Source organism: Macrotis lagotis, chromosome 3 (genome assembly GCF_037893015.1).
Source record: "Macrotis lagotis isolate mMagLag1 chromosome 3, bilby.v1.9.chrom.fasta, whole genome shotgun sequence".
In the NCBI taxonomy this organism is placed as follows: Eukaryota; Metazoa; Chordata; class Mammalia; order Peramelemorphia; family Peramelidae; genus Macrotis; species Macrotis lagotis.
Genome location: NC_133660.1, coordinates 246,866,086 through 246,882,457, shown reverse-complemented (window position 1 = coordinate 246,882,457; position 16,372 = coordinate 246,866,086). Strand labels below are relative to the sequence as shown.

General features: G+C 35.4%; 1 long non-coding RNA gene across 1 annotated transcript; it reads left to right on the top strand.

The window, feature by feature from the left end:
• The first annotated feature begins 1,968 nt into the window (after nt 1-1,968).
• LOC141516515 (uncharacterized) lies at nt 1,969-15,846 on the top strand. The gene is made up of 3 exons (XR_012476718.1): nt 1,969-2,086; nt 3,184-3,218; nt 15,723-15,846. It is a non-coding gene; the product is annotated as an uncharacterized LOC141516515 (long non-coding RNA).
• Nucleotides 15,847-16,372: the final 526 nt, after the last annotated feature.

Below are 16,372 nucleotides of genomic sequence, written 5' to 3'. Positions count from 1 at the left end.
AACCTACTGACATAGTGGGGATATATATATTCTTAATCTATTCAGGGAGTGGACATCATCTCTCATTAAGGCTATGTATATATATATATATATATATATATATATATATATAACTATATATACACATACATATATAGATGTATATGTGTATATAATATATATATATATTGCATATATAATATAAAGTATTGATTTGAGGAAATGCAATTTATAAGATGAATGAAAGGAAAAATTAAGTAAGGTACTACTTACTATCTAGGGAATGCCAGAATAGAGAAAGAAATGAGGAGAATATTAGTACTGTTACCTATTATCAATTAGAGAGCTCTGCCAAGAAAAATCATATTCCTGATTGTTCTGACCTCAAAGATCACTATCCTGCTGTGTTCTGACATTGCCTTTTGGACTCCTATTGTCTCCTGGGTTGGAGATAAAGCCTGCTCAAGACTGAATAATAAAATCAACTTTCCCACTAGGTGGCAAAGAAAGACTATAATGATTTGCACTATCTGTGAAAAAGAAAAATGAATAGGAATGTCATACCAGCTGTAGCCTGTCTCACAGATGTATGTAAATGTATATGTGTATATACATACATATATGTGTGTTTTGTATTTTACAGATTTAGCCTTTGGGAGTCAAACTGACTTTTAATGATTAAAACCTGTAAGTCTGAAAAGGGTAGGACAATTTAGAAAACCTTAAAAAAATGAAAGTGCTTTCAATTTCTCTGCAGGGGAAAGGGGATAGAAAGTTCTAAATCATTAGCTTTTGTACATTTTTTGCCTGCCACTGGGTGTACTAGAACATTTGCTGTACTTTTATAATTTAATATATTAATTCTGCTATCCTCCAAAAAGATAGAAAGTTAGTGTAATGCATTCGGGTGCCCTAATTTGATTTTTAGTGCATTAAAGATGTTTCAGGTATTCCCAAATATCAATTATTTTCTTTTTCCTGTCTAAATGTACTTATACCTTAGAAGCTCTAGAGTCTTACAGGTGGTGCCAATTTTCTTTTTAAAATATTCTTACACACTTTTTGGAGAGGGCTGTCCTTAGACCTTCTATACCTAGGGAGGACTACCCTTAAGTGGATGGAAAAATTCATTTCTTTCCCCTTTGTAGGAGTAACTAAGGGATAGATTTCCTCCTCCCCTTATTTTATGAGTCCAGAAGAAAATTCTCTTTTGTCTTCTTTCTTCAATGTAGAAAGCTAATCTGTAAGGAAAAATAATGTTGGGATTTTAGCAGAATTTACTAATTTCTTGGGTTTTTGTAATGCTCTTTTCTACTCATAGCCTAGTCAGAATATTGCTATTGTCTCCAGAGGAAACAAAAAGACATAGATTGTTGTTGTAGAGTCAAGTTTGGAAATGTGATGAGTTTATCTAAGAGTTTTCTTGACTCTAAATGGAGTCTTATATTTTCTTCTGGACATTTTCCGGGACTGGCCTGGAGGGGGAACAGATCTGGGCCAACTTCTCTGTTTTCTGAACCCCAATTAGAAAATCAAGGGACTTTTGTACTGAAATGGAACCCACCCTTCATCTCTCCCTTTCTCTCTCTCTCTCTCTCTCTTTCTCTCTGCCTCTTCATATTCCATTTTCCCAAGGATAATTCATACTAAGAAAGAAGAATCACAGAATCTCTTTTAGAAATTCATCTAGTCCAATCTATATTTGGAAATAAACCATCTACTATCCAATATACTTGACCAATAATGGCTCACTGTGATGTCTCATAAGTAATCAATCATTCCATCCTTGAAATAATATGATATCCACTTATATCACATATGTTATTATCTAGATGTGAGGGAGGGATTATGGAATAATAAATCTAGAGCTAGAAGTATCATATTAGGAGAGAGACTTGGACTTGAGATCACAAGACCTGGTTGCAAATACTTGCTTTATTCCTTAATACTGATGTGACCTTGCTCAATTCTTGTTACTTTCAGACTTCCAAAAATTTGGGAAGAAGTTGAGACACCTCAGGATTAGTGACTTAACAGCCACCATCCTGGAACATTCACCTGACATTCATCCAACTGTAAGATCAGTCTCCATCTCCAAACTGCCCTGGTAAGACTACAGCACTCCTTCCAGTTTCTCTCACTGAAAATGTCTCATCCATGCTACTTGGGTTTTGTTCAAGGTTCAACTTTGTTAATACTTGCTAAAGGAGGACTTTGGTTCCCCCCCACTGCCAACAAATGCTGCCCAATACAAAATTCCTTTTTGTTTATTTTATATGTGTCCTGTGAATTGCTATCTGTAAATATGATTAGCCTTTTGGAATATAAGCCCCTTGAAGGAACAAAACCATTTCAATTTTCCTTTGTATATACAGAACTTAGCACAGTATCCTGTGCATAATAAATACTTGAGAAATGTGTATTGGTAACGTCTTTTTGTATAATTCAAAATTCCCTTTTGTTTTCTTTATATGTGTCCTGTGTACAGCTGTTTGAAAATATGGTTTACTCATTGGAATATAAACCTCTTGAGGGGAAAACCTATTTCAATTTGCCTTTGTATTTCCAGAACTTAAGACAGTAACCTGTGCATAATAAATACTTGGAAAATGTTTTTTGGTGATGTCTTTTAGTCTCAATTTTTCATCTTTAAAATGAGGATAATAATAATTGGAATTCTTACCTCACAGGATTGAGAAAAGCTTTTTATAAACTGAAAAGGGATTATATAAATATGTTAATTTTATGAAGGATCCTATGGGACCTTGTTCTAGAGTGATCACCAACAATATTCATTTGTACCTAGCTATATAGTCTATTACCTTTTCTTTATGTCTGAGTTTCATTTGTACCATTATGACATGTCATGATCAAAATGTGCTGCACATCGGGAACCATGCTTTTGGTATGGTAGAGCTGAGAATCTGAACATCTGACACAAGATGTTGCACCTAGTGTATTTCAGTAATTTACCACTCTATTTCTTAGCCATTACCAGAATTTATCACTAATTCAACCTATTCAACATTAAAATACTGCCATCTCTATTCTATCCCTATTACCCTCAGAATGAGAATAGTGATAGGGACAAATCAGACTGTGAGGGGGACAAATATTGGTTTGTTTGTTCTAGGGAAAGACAAGCTGATGAATTCTTTAATTGTTATTTTATCTATTTTATCTATTTTCTATGATCAAAACCAGGGTTATATGGAAGCCAAAGCAGCCATCAGTATCTGGTAAGTAAATGCTGGACTTGGAGTTGGGAGAAGCTGAGTTTGAATAGTGTTACTGGAATTTACTACTTAAGAGAATTTGAACAAGTCTCTTAATCCCTCTTCACCTCAGCTTCCTTTAATATAAAATGGAGAACTAAAAATAGCACTTATTGAATTTTATAAGGAAGAAATGAGATAATGAAACTTAAAGTTCTACTTAAATGTTACTTATTATTATTAACATTATTATTATTGAGTTAAGAGAGCAATAAATCATCAGCTTCTGTTGACAGAACCTAATGGGCTCTGACATCTTTCTCTTTGAGGTTGCCTATAGGCAGAATGGATCAGTGGATAGAGCACTGGAGCTGGTGTAAAGAAGACTCTTTGTGAGTCAACTTCAGACACTTACTAGCTATGTGACCTTGGACAAATCACTTCATCCTGTTTGATTCAGTTTCCTCATTTGTAAAATGACTTGGAGAAGATAATGGCAAATCACTCTAGAATCCTTGTCCAAAAAACCCTAAATGGGGGTCATAAAGCTCAGAAATGACAGAATATGATTGAATAATAAAGCAGATTTAGAGATTTAGGGTTCTGGGTTGTATTCCTTAAATGAATTAGTAATTCACTTTTAATAATAATTAAATAAATTAATTCTAATGTTGCTGTATAGCTGATGATATTAAAATTAAGGAGACTAAACATGTCAGGTAAGAATGTTTCATGTCAGAAAATGAGTAATTGCCCTTTGCACCTTCTTTCCTACCTGATTTCAACTCCACCAAGCAAGATGCCCCTCCCATGATCATCTCAACACTCCTAAACTCACCTGCTTGCTGCTCATTCAAGCCTTAACACTCTCTTCTTTAACCTTCTCTCCCCTCTGAATGGAATACTGGAGGGCAGTCAAACTCCTTTCAGTGCCTTTCAATGTAGAGGAAGAAACTTGACTCAGTTCTGTATACTATGCACCTGCTGCCCTTCCTGGTTTTCATTCCATGGAATAAGATGTCCCCATGCTGGTTATCCCCTGTATCTTTTGCTTTCCTCTCCTAGCACCGTGTGTGTGTGTGTGTGTGTGTGTGTGTGTGTGTGTGTGTGTGTGTGTGTGTGTGTGTGTGTGTGTGTGTGTGTGTGTGATTACTCCCTTTAGATTGTAAGCTCCTTGAGTGTGGTGACTATCTTTCTTTGTATTAATTGTATTCCCCAGTCCTTAGAACAGTGACTAGTGCATAGTATTTGCTAAATTAATAGTTATTGAATTGCTTATTGTGTTGAGAATGAAGTAGCTCTAAAGAATCACATTTCCCCTTGAGAATTTCCTGTTTTTTTCTTGTTTCCATGTATCATGTGTGTCTTTGATACAAGTTTTGTGCATTGCATCGAACCTTAAGTTGCTAGAGGCTTTAGCTCTAGCATATATAGTTATTCCTTCCACATCCCAGTAGTTGGGGGGCTGAGGGGGGATCACCTCCCGAATCTGGAATATCTGTGTAAAATCTTTTGACCTTCCCTTCATACTAGTGAAGAACTTGAATTTTTTCTTTTTCTTTTATTGTATATTACTCATAGATAGCATTATGTAATACTATCTATCCATCCACACACATACAAATATACATTTATATGCATGCCTATGTGCATGTGTTTACATGTGTGTGTATATATGTTATATATGTATATATAGTATTATGTAATTATATACATAATCTATTTCTCAGTCTCTAAACTTTTTCTGTGTTGTCTACTGGACTTCATGTGTCATTCTGGAAAACTCCCCCCAAATTCCTATTTTATTTCTTTTGCTGGTATATCAAAATCTGTGATGGGGAAAGTAGCAATATGGAAATTATAACTTTAGTGTTCAGTGTTTGGATGACCACATGTTAGATATGTTACAGTAGGGTTTTTTTGTGTATAAATAGGATTAGGTGGATACTGAGGTTCTTTCCAGGTCTTACCTTTGTGATCCCTATACCTTTTTTTTTTGGATGAAGCTTCTTTCTCCATTGAAATTTCATTTTATCCCTACTCTTTTACCCTGTAGGAACTCTACCCTCCTCAATATTCTCCCTTAAATATTTTAAAAAGAATCCATTCAGGGCTAGAGCCCTTCTTCTAGGTCTTTTTTTTTCAATGCAGACTGTTTCTCCAGAGTCCTCACTCTGATGAAATAAGCAAGCCACTTCCTTTTCTGACCATATATTTCCTGGATAATATTTTTTATACCACTTGGTGAGCATCGGCTTTTACTGGAAATATGCAGCAGCCTACTTATGCCCACCAGGCATCTCTCCATTGCCCTTTGAATCACCTGCAATTTTGATTTTTCAGAGATTATGGTGACAGAATCCACAGAAAATATACTAGTTATGATATTTGAAAAGCCATCATTGCTGAGGAATGGCAGTTTTGGTTTTAGCTCTATTACTGATTTTAACATCTCACCACCAGAGATAGTATTCATAAATTCTCAGATTCTTTTGAAAGATGTGGAAAAGGTGATTAACTATAGTCATGATCCCTGTTGCCCTATCCATAATAACCTTATTCAGCTTAATTCAATTCAAATGTACTAGGGACACAAAGAGTTTGCTTTCAAATCACTTACATTTTATTATAAGGATAAAGTATTTTATTAATAATAATGAAGATAAAGGAAGGAGATAATACAGGAAATAGAGAGCACTGTGCCTGGAATCAGGAAGACCTACATTCAAATCCTGCCTCAGACCCTTACTAACTGTGTGCCTCTGGGTAAATCATTTAACTAGCCTGTCTTAATTTTCTCAATTGTAAAATGAGGTTAATAAGTACCCTTACAGAGTTGTTGTAAGGTTCAAATAAGTTAATATTTGAAAGTCAAAGTACAGTTTTTGGCACATGGCAGGCACTAAAATCCATCCTTTTTTTCCTTCTTCCCTCCCTTCATCTCTTCCTTTCCCCCCCTCCCTTTATTCCTTCTTCCCTCCCTTCTTTCCTTCCTTCCTCTTTCTCTTCCTCCCTCTGAACTTCCCTCCTTTCCTTCTTTCTTTATTTCTTCCCTCCTTTTCTTATTCCCTTCATCCCTCTCTTCATCCCTTTCTCTCTCCCTTCTTCCCTCTCTCCCTTCCTCCCTCCATTTCTCCCTCCCTTCCTTCCTTCTTCCCTTCCTCTCTCCCTTTCCCCCTCTCTTCATCCCTACCTCCCTTAATCCTTCCATCTAATTCATCTCTCCCTTCCTTCTACCCTCTTTTCCTTCTTTCTTCTCTCTGAACCTCCCTTCTTCCCTCCCTCCATCTTCCCTCCCTTCCTCCCTCCCTCCCTCCCTCCCTCCCTCCCTTCCTTCCTTCCTTCCTTCCTTCCTTCCTTCCTTCCTTCCTTCCTTCCTTCCTTCCTTCCTTCCTCCCTTGCTCCCTTCCTCCCTCCCTTCCTTCCTTCCTAACTTCCTTCCTTCCTTCTTCCTTCCTTCCTTCCTTCCTTCCTTCCTTCCTTCCTTCCTTCCTTCCTTCTTCCTCCCTTTCTCATTCCCTCTTTTCCTCACTCTTCTCTTCCTGCTTCCTCTTCTTCCTCTCTTACTTCTTCCTCCTTTCCTTTCTCCTTTCCTTTATTCCTTCCTTCATTTCTTTTCTTCTTCTCCCTCCTAAATAATGAACAAAACCTAGCATTTATATAGGGATTTTAGGTTTGCAAAGCACTTAACTTATATTACCGCATCCTCACAACAAACCCCATAAGTTGAATTAATCCCTATTCCATAAAATTTTAAAACACAGGGGCCAACAGAGGTTAGGGATCTTGTCCAGGGGTTTATAACAAAATAGGGTGTCAGAGGTAGCATTTGAACTCAAGTCCTTATATCTCTGAGCCATCTTTCTCACCATACAGTTTGAGGAGAAAAACTTGACTAACTAGGAGGACCAGAAAAGTTTTCCCACAGAAGGCAGCCCTTGCACTGGGTATTGAAGCAAGTCACGACATTTAATGGTGGAATCAAGATGGAAGAGATTATTAGGAAATCCTCTAGAATGTCATGGAGAAGGGCAATTAAACATCAAATTTATGGAGCAACATGTTGACTATCCTGATTGGAAGGTGAAGTGATTGAAGGGGATGAGTTTGAACTCAATCGGCCGGGATTGGCAAGATCCAGACTGTGAAGGAAAGTCTGCCTTTAACTACCAAGTTGAGGAATTCGGTCTTTACTCTAGAGACAATAGGGAGCAATAGACACTTCTTAACATGGAAAGACTAAGGATGACCAGATTTTAATACTCATCTTTCAGGCACTTTTTTTCAGTAGCATTAATGCTCAGATAACTTGGTTATAAGGAACAAAGAGAAAATGAAAACAAATTTAGAAGTCTTGGGGGGTGGCTAGGTGGCGCAGTGGATAAAGCACCTGCCCTGGAGTCAGGAGTACCTGGGTTCAAATTCAGACTCAGACACTTAATAATTACCTAGCTGTGTGGCCTTAGCCTTAGGCAAGCCACTTAACCCCATTTGCCTTGCAAAATCCTAAAAAAAAAAAAGAAAGAAAAAGAAAAAAAGAAGTCTTGGGCAACAGTCCCACATCAGTGAGAAAAGGCAATTAAAAAAAAATAAAAGAATTCTCAGACACCCACTTTCAAAGTGCCCCCAGCTTAACTCTATTATGCTGCAATGCATCCTTCACATCTCTTACTGCCTATAGACATTAGTGAGATTCCTATACAGTGACATTTATAAAACCATAAGTAGCATTTTATTTCAGTAATCTGATCATACCATGCATTATTGTGCTAGTTAAATACTTTAAGCATCTAGTTGGTGAAGAATCACAACTGTCATGAGGCTAGAATTTATAAGTGAATTTCTAGGACAGAATATAAATACAGTATATGGCATTCAGCTAATATATGGAGTTTCAAATCAGCCAAAATGACTTTGTACTCTTTTGCTGTGTGCACAATTCAATCAGCTGATTAAACACTACCCGGAACAGCTGGCATCCAGGAAAGGTTTCTCTTAAAATAATTTGGATCCCTTAGATTCAAATTGAAAGAGAAAGGAAATATGAATCTTGAACTGGAGCTGAGAAAAATGTAGCATTTATTTACATAAGTTTCTACTTCCAATTAAGAATGTACAGTTTGCCTGACGATTTCCCATTTCTTAGTAGTCTCTGGTTATCAGATATCATTCTCTCCTCGCACTTGTTGGATCTGGATCATTGATTAATAAACCCAAGTGGAAGCCAAATTTGGTCCAAAACAATGTTTTTTTTTTTTTTAATTTAAAATTGTGGTGGACAAGAGGGCAGAGAAGGCAGAGTTAGTGTGAGTAAACTCTAGTCAAACCATGTCTAGTCATCCTGATCCATATCTGGCTACTGGACCTACATGGCTCTAGAGGAGAAACTGAGGCTGATGACTTAGCACAGCGCCACCCATGATCTTCTTTGAGAATGAGGGACAAAGATTATTAGTCTATGCTTCCAAACATGCTTTATTAATGGCTTCAAGCCTGCAGTGCTTTCCCAGCTCTTTTCTATTTGTTTCAAAGACTTTTCAATTAAATCCTGCATTTTAAGTCAGAGGCTGGGTTAGAATCTCAGGCCTGAAGCAGGAAATACTCTGAGACTTGTCTTTTACAACTTGGCAGGTGATTTTTCCATTTAGATGTCTTTGCTATAAAAGGATGAAGTTAGCAGAGAATCTGAAATTACTTAAAAATAAAATCCTATGATGACCATAAAGTATAAATTAAAGGAAGAGCATTGCTATTATTTGTGACAAAGCTCAGATTAAACCTATGTCTTGAATTTAGAATCACAGATTTTTGAGAGTTGGGAAGACCTCTAGGACTAACTGGTTCAATCTGTTCCCCAAAAGAATCCTGATTATAAAGTAATTTGTAAAGTAATTACCCTGTCTCTATTTGAAGACCACCAAGGTGGTTTAGTACATTTCCTTTCAAAAGAGGCAACCCCTTTCACAACTGGATAACTCTAGTTGTTAGGAAACTCTTTTTGTCTTCAAACCTAATTTGTCCTTTTAAACTTTCATTCATTTTTCTTCCTAATGAGACCAAATAAAAGAAGTCTAATAACCTCTTGCACATTTCCTAGATACCATACATAACATTCACTGGATACATCACAGTCTGCCTTGTTGCTACCTCTCTATTTTTATCTTTTTAGCTTATTTCTAGGTTTTTGATGAGGAAGAAGAGCTGTAAGATTGCAATCTGATATCTTTGTATTTCCAGTGCCACAATCACTGCAACTGTCAATTCACAGATGGATAAAAGACCACCAAATAATTCATTTCCCAGTGTTTGCTGCCTTCCATAAGCTCCTGCTTTGATGATAGCAAACCCCACCTAGCTATAATCTTAACTGCCTTCTGATCTCTTTGGAACTTATTTTTCTTGATTAGTTTGGACACAAGTGTATGTCTCAGCTAAACAATTCTTTCTTCCATTGCAAAGGACAATGGGAGGAATGATCATCATAGTTTTCATCATATTAGCTATGGAGGTATAGTGATAGCCCATAGATGACAGGGAATTGCTCTCTAGAACTGGAAAGGACTGCAGGGGTCATCTAGTACAGCCTTCCCTCATTCCACAGATAAGGAAACTGGGGCCCAGGCAGGATCAGAACTGTGTCTGATACTATTTAATTTGAAGCTGATTGATTCCATGATCTTTCCTCTGTACCATGCTGGGACTCACTAGTTCAGAGAAAGTATTTGTGAACTTTAAAGTATTACTTCAACATAGATCATTAATGTTTTAGACAAGGCATCATATTTAGAAGTGAAAAGGGACTTTGAACAACTTTAAGCTGATTAATCTTATTGTATACATGAGAAAACTGAGGCACCAAGAGTTAAAATGACTTGCCTAAGGTAATTCAAGTAGTATGTGACGGAAGAGGGAATCAAAGCTTGACTCTTGATTTCTAAATTGTGAGATTGTGAGTGAGGATGAACCTAGAAGAAATACAAGTCCCGAAAGGGTCATGAATCAGTTTTTAACTCATAGGTGTGCTCCCCAGTCTTAAAGTCTCAGGTATATAAGTGATAGTTCAGACATACTGTAAGATGTATACATCAATTGATAGCTCTCTTGGTATCTATCCTCATGTCTATCTAATTGTTCCTGAACAGGTTCATAGGGAATAAGTAGGGTAGAGACCTTTAGGTAGTCAATCAAGCCTTCCACATCATGGCTTTGCCCATCACAGTTTCAATAGATCACCGGTAAGCATAATAAATGGGGATTTGGGGGGAGTTTTGAGGAAGCTGCAAATGACACTTTAGAAACTCAAATGCATAAAATGTATGCATAGTATTCTATAACATTGACATTTTTAAATTTTAATACCATAATAATCATACTTCTCTGGTATGAAGGGAAGGCCAAAAATTTTTAGGTGGAATTTCTAGATCATGAGGGTATTTCACTCCTAACCCTCATGATCTAGAAGGGTTAAGTGTGGTCTGGACAGTGATTCTCCTCCCCCACCATTATCAACTTACAAAGACATTGTGATTAGGAATGTATGCTAACCTGGCATCTGATGAAGTTTACTCAACTGGCTATAATCAGGAGAGCTTTGTATTCCTTGCACAAATATTAATTAAAACCATATTGGGTACATAGATACTTCCTACTCATAAATGGGTCAATCAATATTCAACCATGTATTCACTTATGTCATCTAAGAGAGAGCAATGGGCCTACATCTTACACAGATCCATTCTTACCATTATATTACGATTATTCCAGATTTCAAGATTTACACCTGCAGCAATTGTAGAAGTTACAGAGGTATGGGAGAGGAGTGACTGTTTCTCTTCCTTAAACTTTTGAATACTAAACTGAACACCAGTTACACATTCTATTTCATAGAATATAAAACTCTGCACAAGCCAGATCAACTTTTTTTCCCCTCCAATTCTTTTCCTCCAATTTCCCTAGACCTTTTATCTGCAGGTCCAGTCTAAAAATTCATCTCATTGACTTTGGGAAGCCAGTCACTGGTTTCAACTGTAATGGAAAGATTTTAGAGAATTAGTTGTCTGAGGCAAGTTTTGCCCAGTGTTAAGATTTCCATTATCTTGATCTTTTTGTTCCTTCTAAGGATCTTGTAATTTCTGGTCTATATTTGAGAGGTAATAAACAACCATGAAAAGAATGCAGGATTAAAGATAAAATCCAGTGTTCTTTTTTTTAATTTAAAAAATGTTAATAAATTATTTATTTTTGACCTTTTTAAAAAATGAATTTCAAATCTCTTTCTCCCTCGCATCTCTCCCCCGCCCCCACTCATTGAGAAGGCAAATATCAATACATCAATCAGACATGTGAAAGTCATTTTATGTGATCATTGATACCTTTGATTTCTTCTTCTAAAACTGTCTGTATGCATTGACCATTACCAATTAAGGCATGGCTCTTATTTTTATATATTTGTCTAAGTTCCCCTATATATTTGAGAAATGAGGTGTTTCTCAGAGAAATTTACAGTAATCACATTACGCCTTCCCCCAACCCAATTTCCCACTTTTCTTTTAATTTTGACGGTTAGTTTTATTTGTGCAAAATTTTTTCCTTGTTCAGTCATTTCAATTATGTCTGACTCTTTGTGTTCCCTTTTGGGATTTTCTTGGCAAAGATACTGGAATGACTTGCCATTTCCTTTTCTAGTTAATTTTACAAATGAGTGAAGTAAGGCGAACAGGGTTATGTGACATACCTAGGATTACACAGCTAGTAAGTATCTGTAGCTATATATGCACTCAGTTCTTTCTGACTACAAGTCTGATTCTCTCTCCACTGAACCACTGAGCTCAATTTCATATAAGCAAAATTATCTGTTTTATTTCTCAGGATTCTCTCTGTCTCTAGTCATAAGTTCTTCCCTCATTTATATACACAGCAGGCAATTTTTTTCCCATGATAATTTACATATGATTTCACTCTTTACGTCCAAGTCATACTCCCATCTTGACCTTATTTGATATATGGAATGAAACATTCTACCAAACTGCTTTCAGGTTTTTCCAGCAATTTTTGCCAAATAGTAACTCCCCTCCCCCCAAAAAAGTTTGTATCTTTGGCTTTATCAAACATTAGATTACCATGGGAAAGCTAGGTGACATAGTGAATAGAGTGCTAAGTATGTAAGTATGGAGTCAGGAAGAACTGTGTTCAAATCTGGTCTCAGACACTTGCCAGCTTTGTGACACTGGGCAAGTCTTGGTGATTGATAGTACATTCATACTTTTCAGTTTTGACACAAGCAATTTTGTTTTCATATCTCTTGTAAAATAGTTTCTACTTTGTTGTATTTTATATGAAATTCAGCTCCCATTTTTACTTTTAAGATTTATTTTCTTTTTATTTCATTTTTATCCATCTCTCCTTTCATTTTCAGGATGACTCTTTTGGTTTTTATTTGTAGATTTTTAATTTGTTCTCTTTCTAGAAAGTTTTTTTTAATTGCATGTCAAATTCATTAATTATTTCTCTTTTTTTTATAAATGTAAGCAATTAGAGACAAACATTTTCTCCTAAGGACTGCTGTTTTGATTGCTTCCCATGAATTTTGGTATGTTATCTTTTTTTAAATGAAATTGTTGATTATTTATAGAATTTGTTCTTTGATTCATTCTTTAGTAGATGATATAGTTTTCAGTTAATTTTTAATCTCTAATCTGAAAAATGCACATTTAATATTTTCATTTTTGGTGAAGTTTTTATATTTTAATATATTTTTATCAATTTATATAAAAGTAGGAAGTTAAATAAGAAATAGTTATACTCCTTTGAATATATAGTTTTCTCTATAGGTCTTTTTATCTGATTTTTTCTAAAATTCTGTTCATCACCTTATCATGTATTGTTGAGTCATTTTAATCATGTCAGAGTCTTCAAATATGAATGTATTTTTTAAAGATACTGATTTGCCATTTTCTTCTTCCAGGTCAAACAGGCAAACAGGATTAAGTGATGTGCCCAATATCATTCTATGTCTGAGTAGGTGTCTGAGAGTAGATTTGAAGTCATCACAATGAGTCTTCCTTGTTTTCAAGCCTAGGGTTCTATCTACTGTGTCATGTAGCTGCCCATTCATTTGCTTTTTGATTTCCTTTTTTTATGGTTAGAGGTATCTAGTTCTGAAAAGGGTAAATTGAAGTCCCTTTCTAGGATAGTTTTACTTATATTTCCTCTGGGAATTCAATTAACTTTCCCTTTAAGAGTTTGAATGTTAGTGTTGATATTTAATTTATATTTTATTTTTTTAGTATGATGAAATTTTGATTATTTTTTATTTATATGAGATCACGATTATTATTTATTTTTATTTTTTATTTTGCAAGGCAGTGGGATTAAGTGGCTTGCCCAAGGCCACACAGCTAGATAATTATTAAGTGTCTGAGGTCAGATTTGAACTCAGGTATTCCTGAGTCCAGGGCAGGTGCTTTATCCACTGTGCCACCTAGCTGCCCCACCCCCATTGTTATTTTTGCCTGGTTCTTCTCCAGTTCCTATTTTGATTCTGATTGTGTCTTTCTGTTCAAATGTGTTTCTTATAAATAATATATTATTGGATTCTGGTTTCTGATACATTCTGGTATCTGATTTTATGCTTAATTCATTACCTTCACATTCACAATTATAATTGTTAACTGTGTATTTTTCTCTCTATTCTTTTTCTCCTGTTATTCTGTTGTTGTTTTATACTCTTCCTCCTCAAAAGTCTGTTTTGCCTTTAATCACCACGTCTCTTAACTTGCCCTTCCTTCTATTACCCTGTTCTCTTTGTATCTTCTCCTCTTCCTTCCCTATTGGATAGATAGATTTATCTGCCCAACTGAGTATATGAATGTATATGTATGCCTATGTATTTATGCATGTCTGCATACATGTACATATTCTTCACTCTCTTTTAATAAATTCTCAGGAGTGAAATTCAAGTGTTGCCTTCCAATTTTCTCCTCCATAATAAAGTTTATTTTTGCATACTTCTTTTATGTGAATTAATCTCCCCCAGTCTTTCTTGCTTCTTCTCCTTTTCTCAGGGCAACTCTCTTTCTCACCTCTTCATTTTTTTTTGAAATTACCTATCATAACTGCCTCATGCCTGGCCTTCTATCTTTGTAATCTGCCCTAATAATGATAAATTTCTTAGGAGTATATATCACCTTCCCATATAGGAATTAAATAGTTTAATCTTACTAAGTCATTTATGATTTCTTTTCATGTTTACATTTTTATACTTCTTATGAGTCTTGTGCTTGAATGCAGTAAGAATGTTGAAAGTCATCTATTTCATTAAATATTTATTTCCCCCCCTAAGGATTATATACAATTTTGCTGGATAGGTTTATTCTAGATTGAAATCCTAGCTCCTTTGCCTTCAAGAATATCACATTTCAAGTCTCTTTCTCCTTTAATGTGGAAACTGTTATCACATGTGTTATTTTGATGTACCACAATATTTGAATAGTTTGTTTCTTACTTCTCAAAGAATTTTCTCTTTGATTTGGGAGCTCTGGAATTTGGCCATGATATTTTGGGGAATTGTCATTTTGGGATCTTTTTCAGTTAATGGATTCTTTCAATTTTTATTTTACTTTCTTGTCCCAGACAGGACAGTTTTTCTTGATAATTTCTCAACATATGACATCTAGACTTTTTCTTTGATCATGACTTTCAACCAGTTAATAATTCTTAAATTATACCTCCTCAGTCTATTTTCCAAGTCAGTTGTTTTTCAGTGAACTATTTCATCTTTTTCTTCTTTTTTCATTCTTTTGAATTTGCTCTTTTATTTCTTGATTTCTCTTGAAGTATTTATTTTCTATTTGTCTAAATCTACTTTTTACATAATTATTTTATTCAGGCAATTGTTCTGTCTCTTTTTCCATTTGGTCAATTCTGTTTTTAGTGTGTTATTTTTTTCAAAATTTTTGGTTTCTCTTTTTTAAAAACTATTATTTGTCTTTATTTTATTTTCTTATATTACTCATATTTTGACAAATTTTCCTCCATCATTCTTATTTTTTACTGAAAGTAAAAAGTCTTTTTTTTTTAGGTTTTTGTAAAGCAAATGGGGTTAAATGGGTTGCCCAAGGCCACACAGCTAGGTAATTATTAAGTGTCTGAGACCGGATTTGAACCCACGTACTCCTGACTCCAGGGCTGGTGCTTTATCCACTATGCCACCTAGCCACCCCCCATGCAGTCTTTTTTAAACATATGTCCAATTCACATTTTCCTCTTCTTTGAGGCTTTGCTTGTAGCTGTTTTGACGTTATCATCTTCTTCCGAGTTTGTGCCTTGATTTTTTTTTCCTGTGCCCATTATAACTCTTTGTGTTTGAGTTATATTTCCATTTGCTCATTTTCTTAAACTTGTCTCTTTACTTTGAATTTTATGTTAAAGTTGAGTTAGGTTCCTGGGGTAGTCCCAAATCCTGAGCTTTTTCACATTGCTGTTATTAGAGTTACTTCTGAAAATTTGCAAGTTTTCATTGTTTTCAAGGTCATCTGATGTGGGGAGTGGTAGGATCACTGCTATCCTGGTCTGCACTCTGCCGCTTAATCAAGAAGCGTCTCTGATCCCTTGCAACTCCAAGTGATACTGTCCCTCAGCACTCCTGCTCCTTTCTGAAAGTAAGTGCTTCATTCCACCCTGAAACTGTGATCTATAAGTGGGTATAAGCAATGTAGCTGCCAAACAGCACCCAGTGCTAGCACAGAGGTCTTCTGTGATCTTTTTCTGAGTTGTCGAATCTTCTTACTGTCTCTGGTTTGAAAGCTCCCAAAGCTGCTGCTACTGGTATTGCAAGACCCCAAATTGGTGTTGCCAACACTTGAGCTCTGGGTTAGCTTTCAGTTTTCCCCTCTATAAAATAAGGGTTTGGTATCACCTTCCCTTTAGTAATTATAGTTACAGTACTAATAGCAGTTTTGATGGATAATTTCTTTTTAACAAGTCTTGATCATTACTCGCTTAATTCAAATAATTAATTCAATTATTAAATATTTTCCGGAACTAAAAAGATTAAGAACTTCTGCCTTGTGAAAATTTTCATGATTCTTCTGTTTTAGTTACTAATGGTTCCTCAATTTGCCTTTTGTTCACTTCTTATATACTTTGTTTATATCATTTTTTTCTATAGAATATAAATT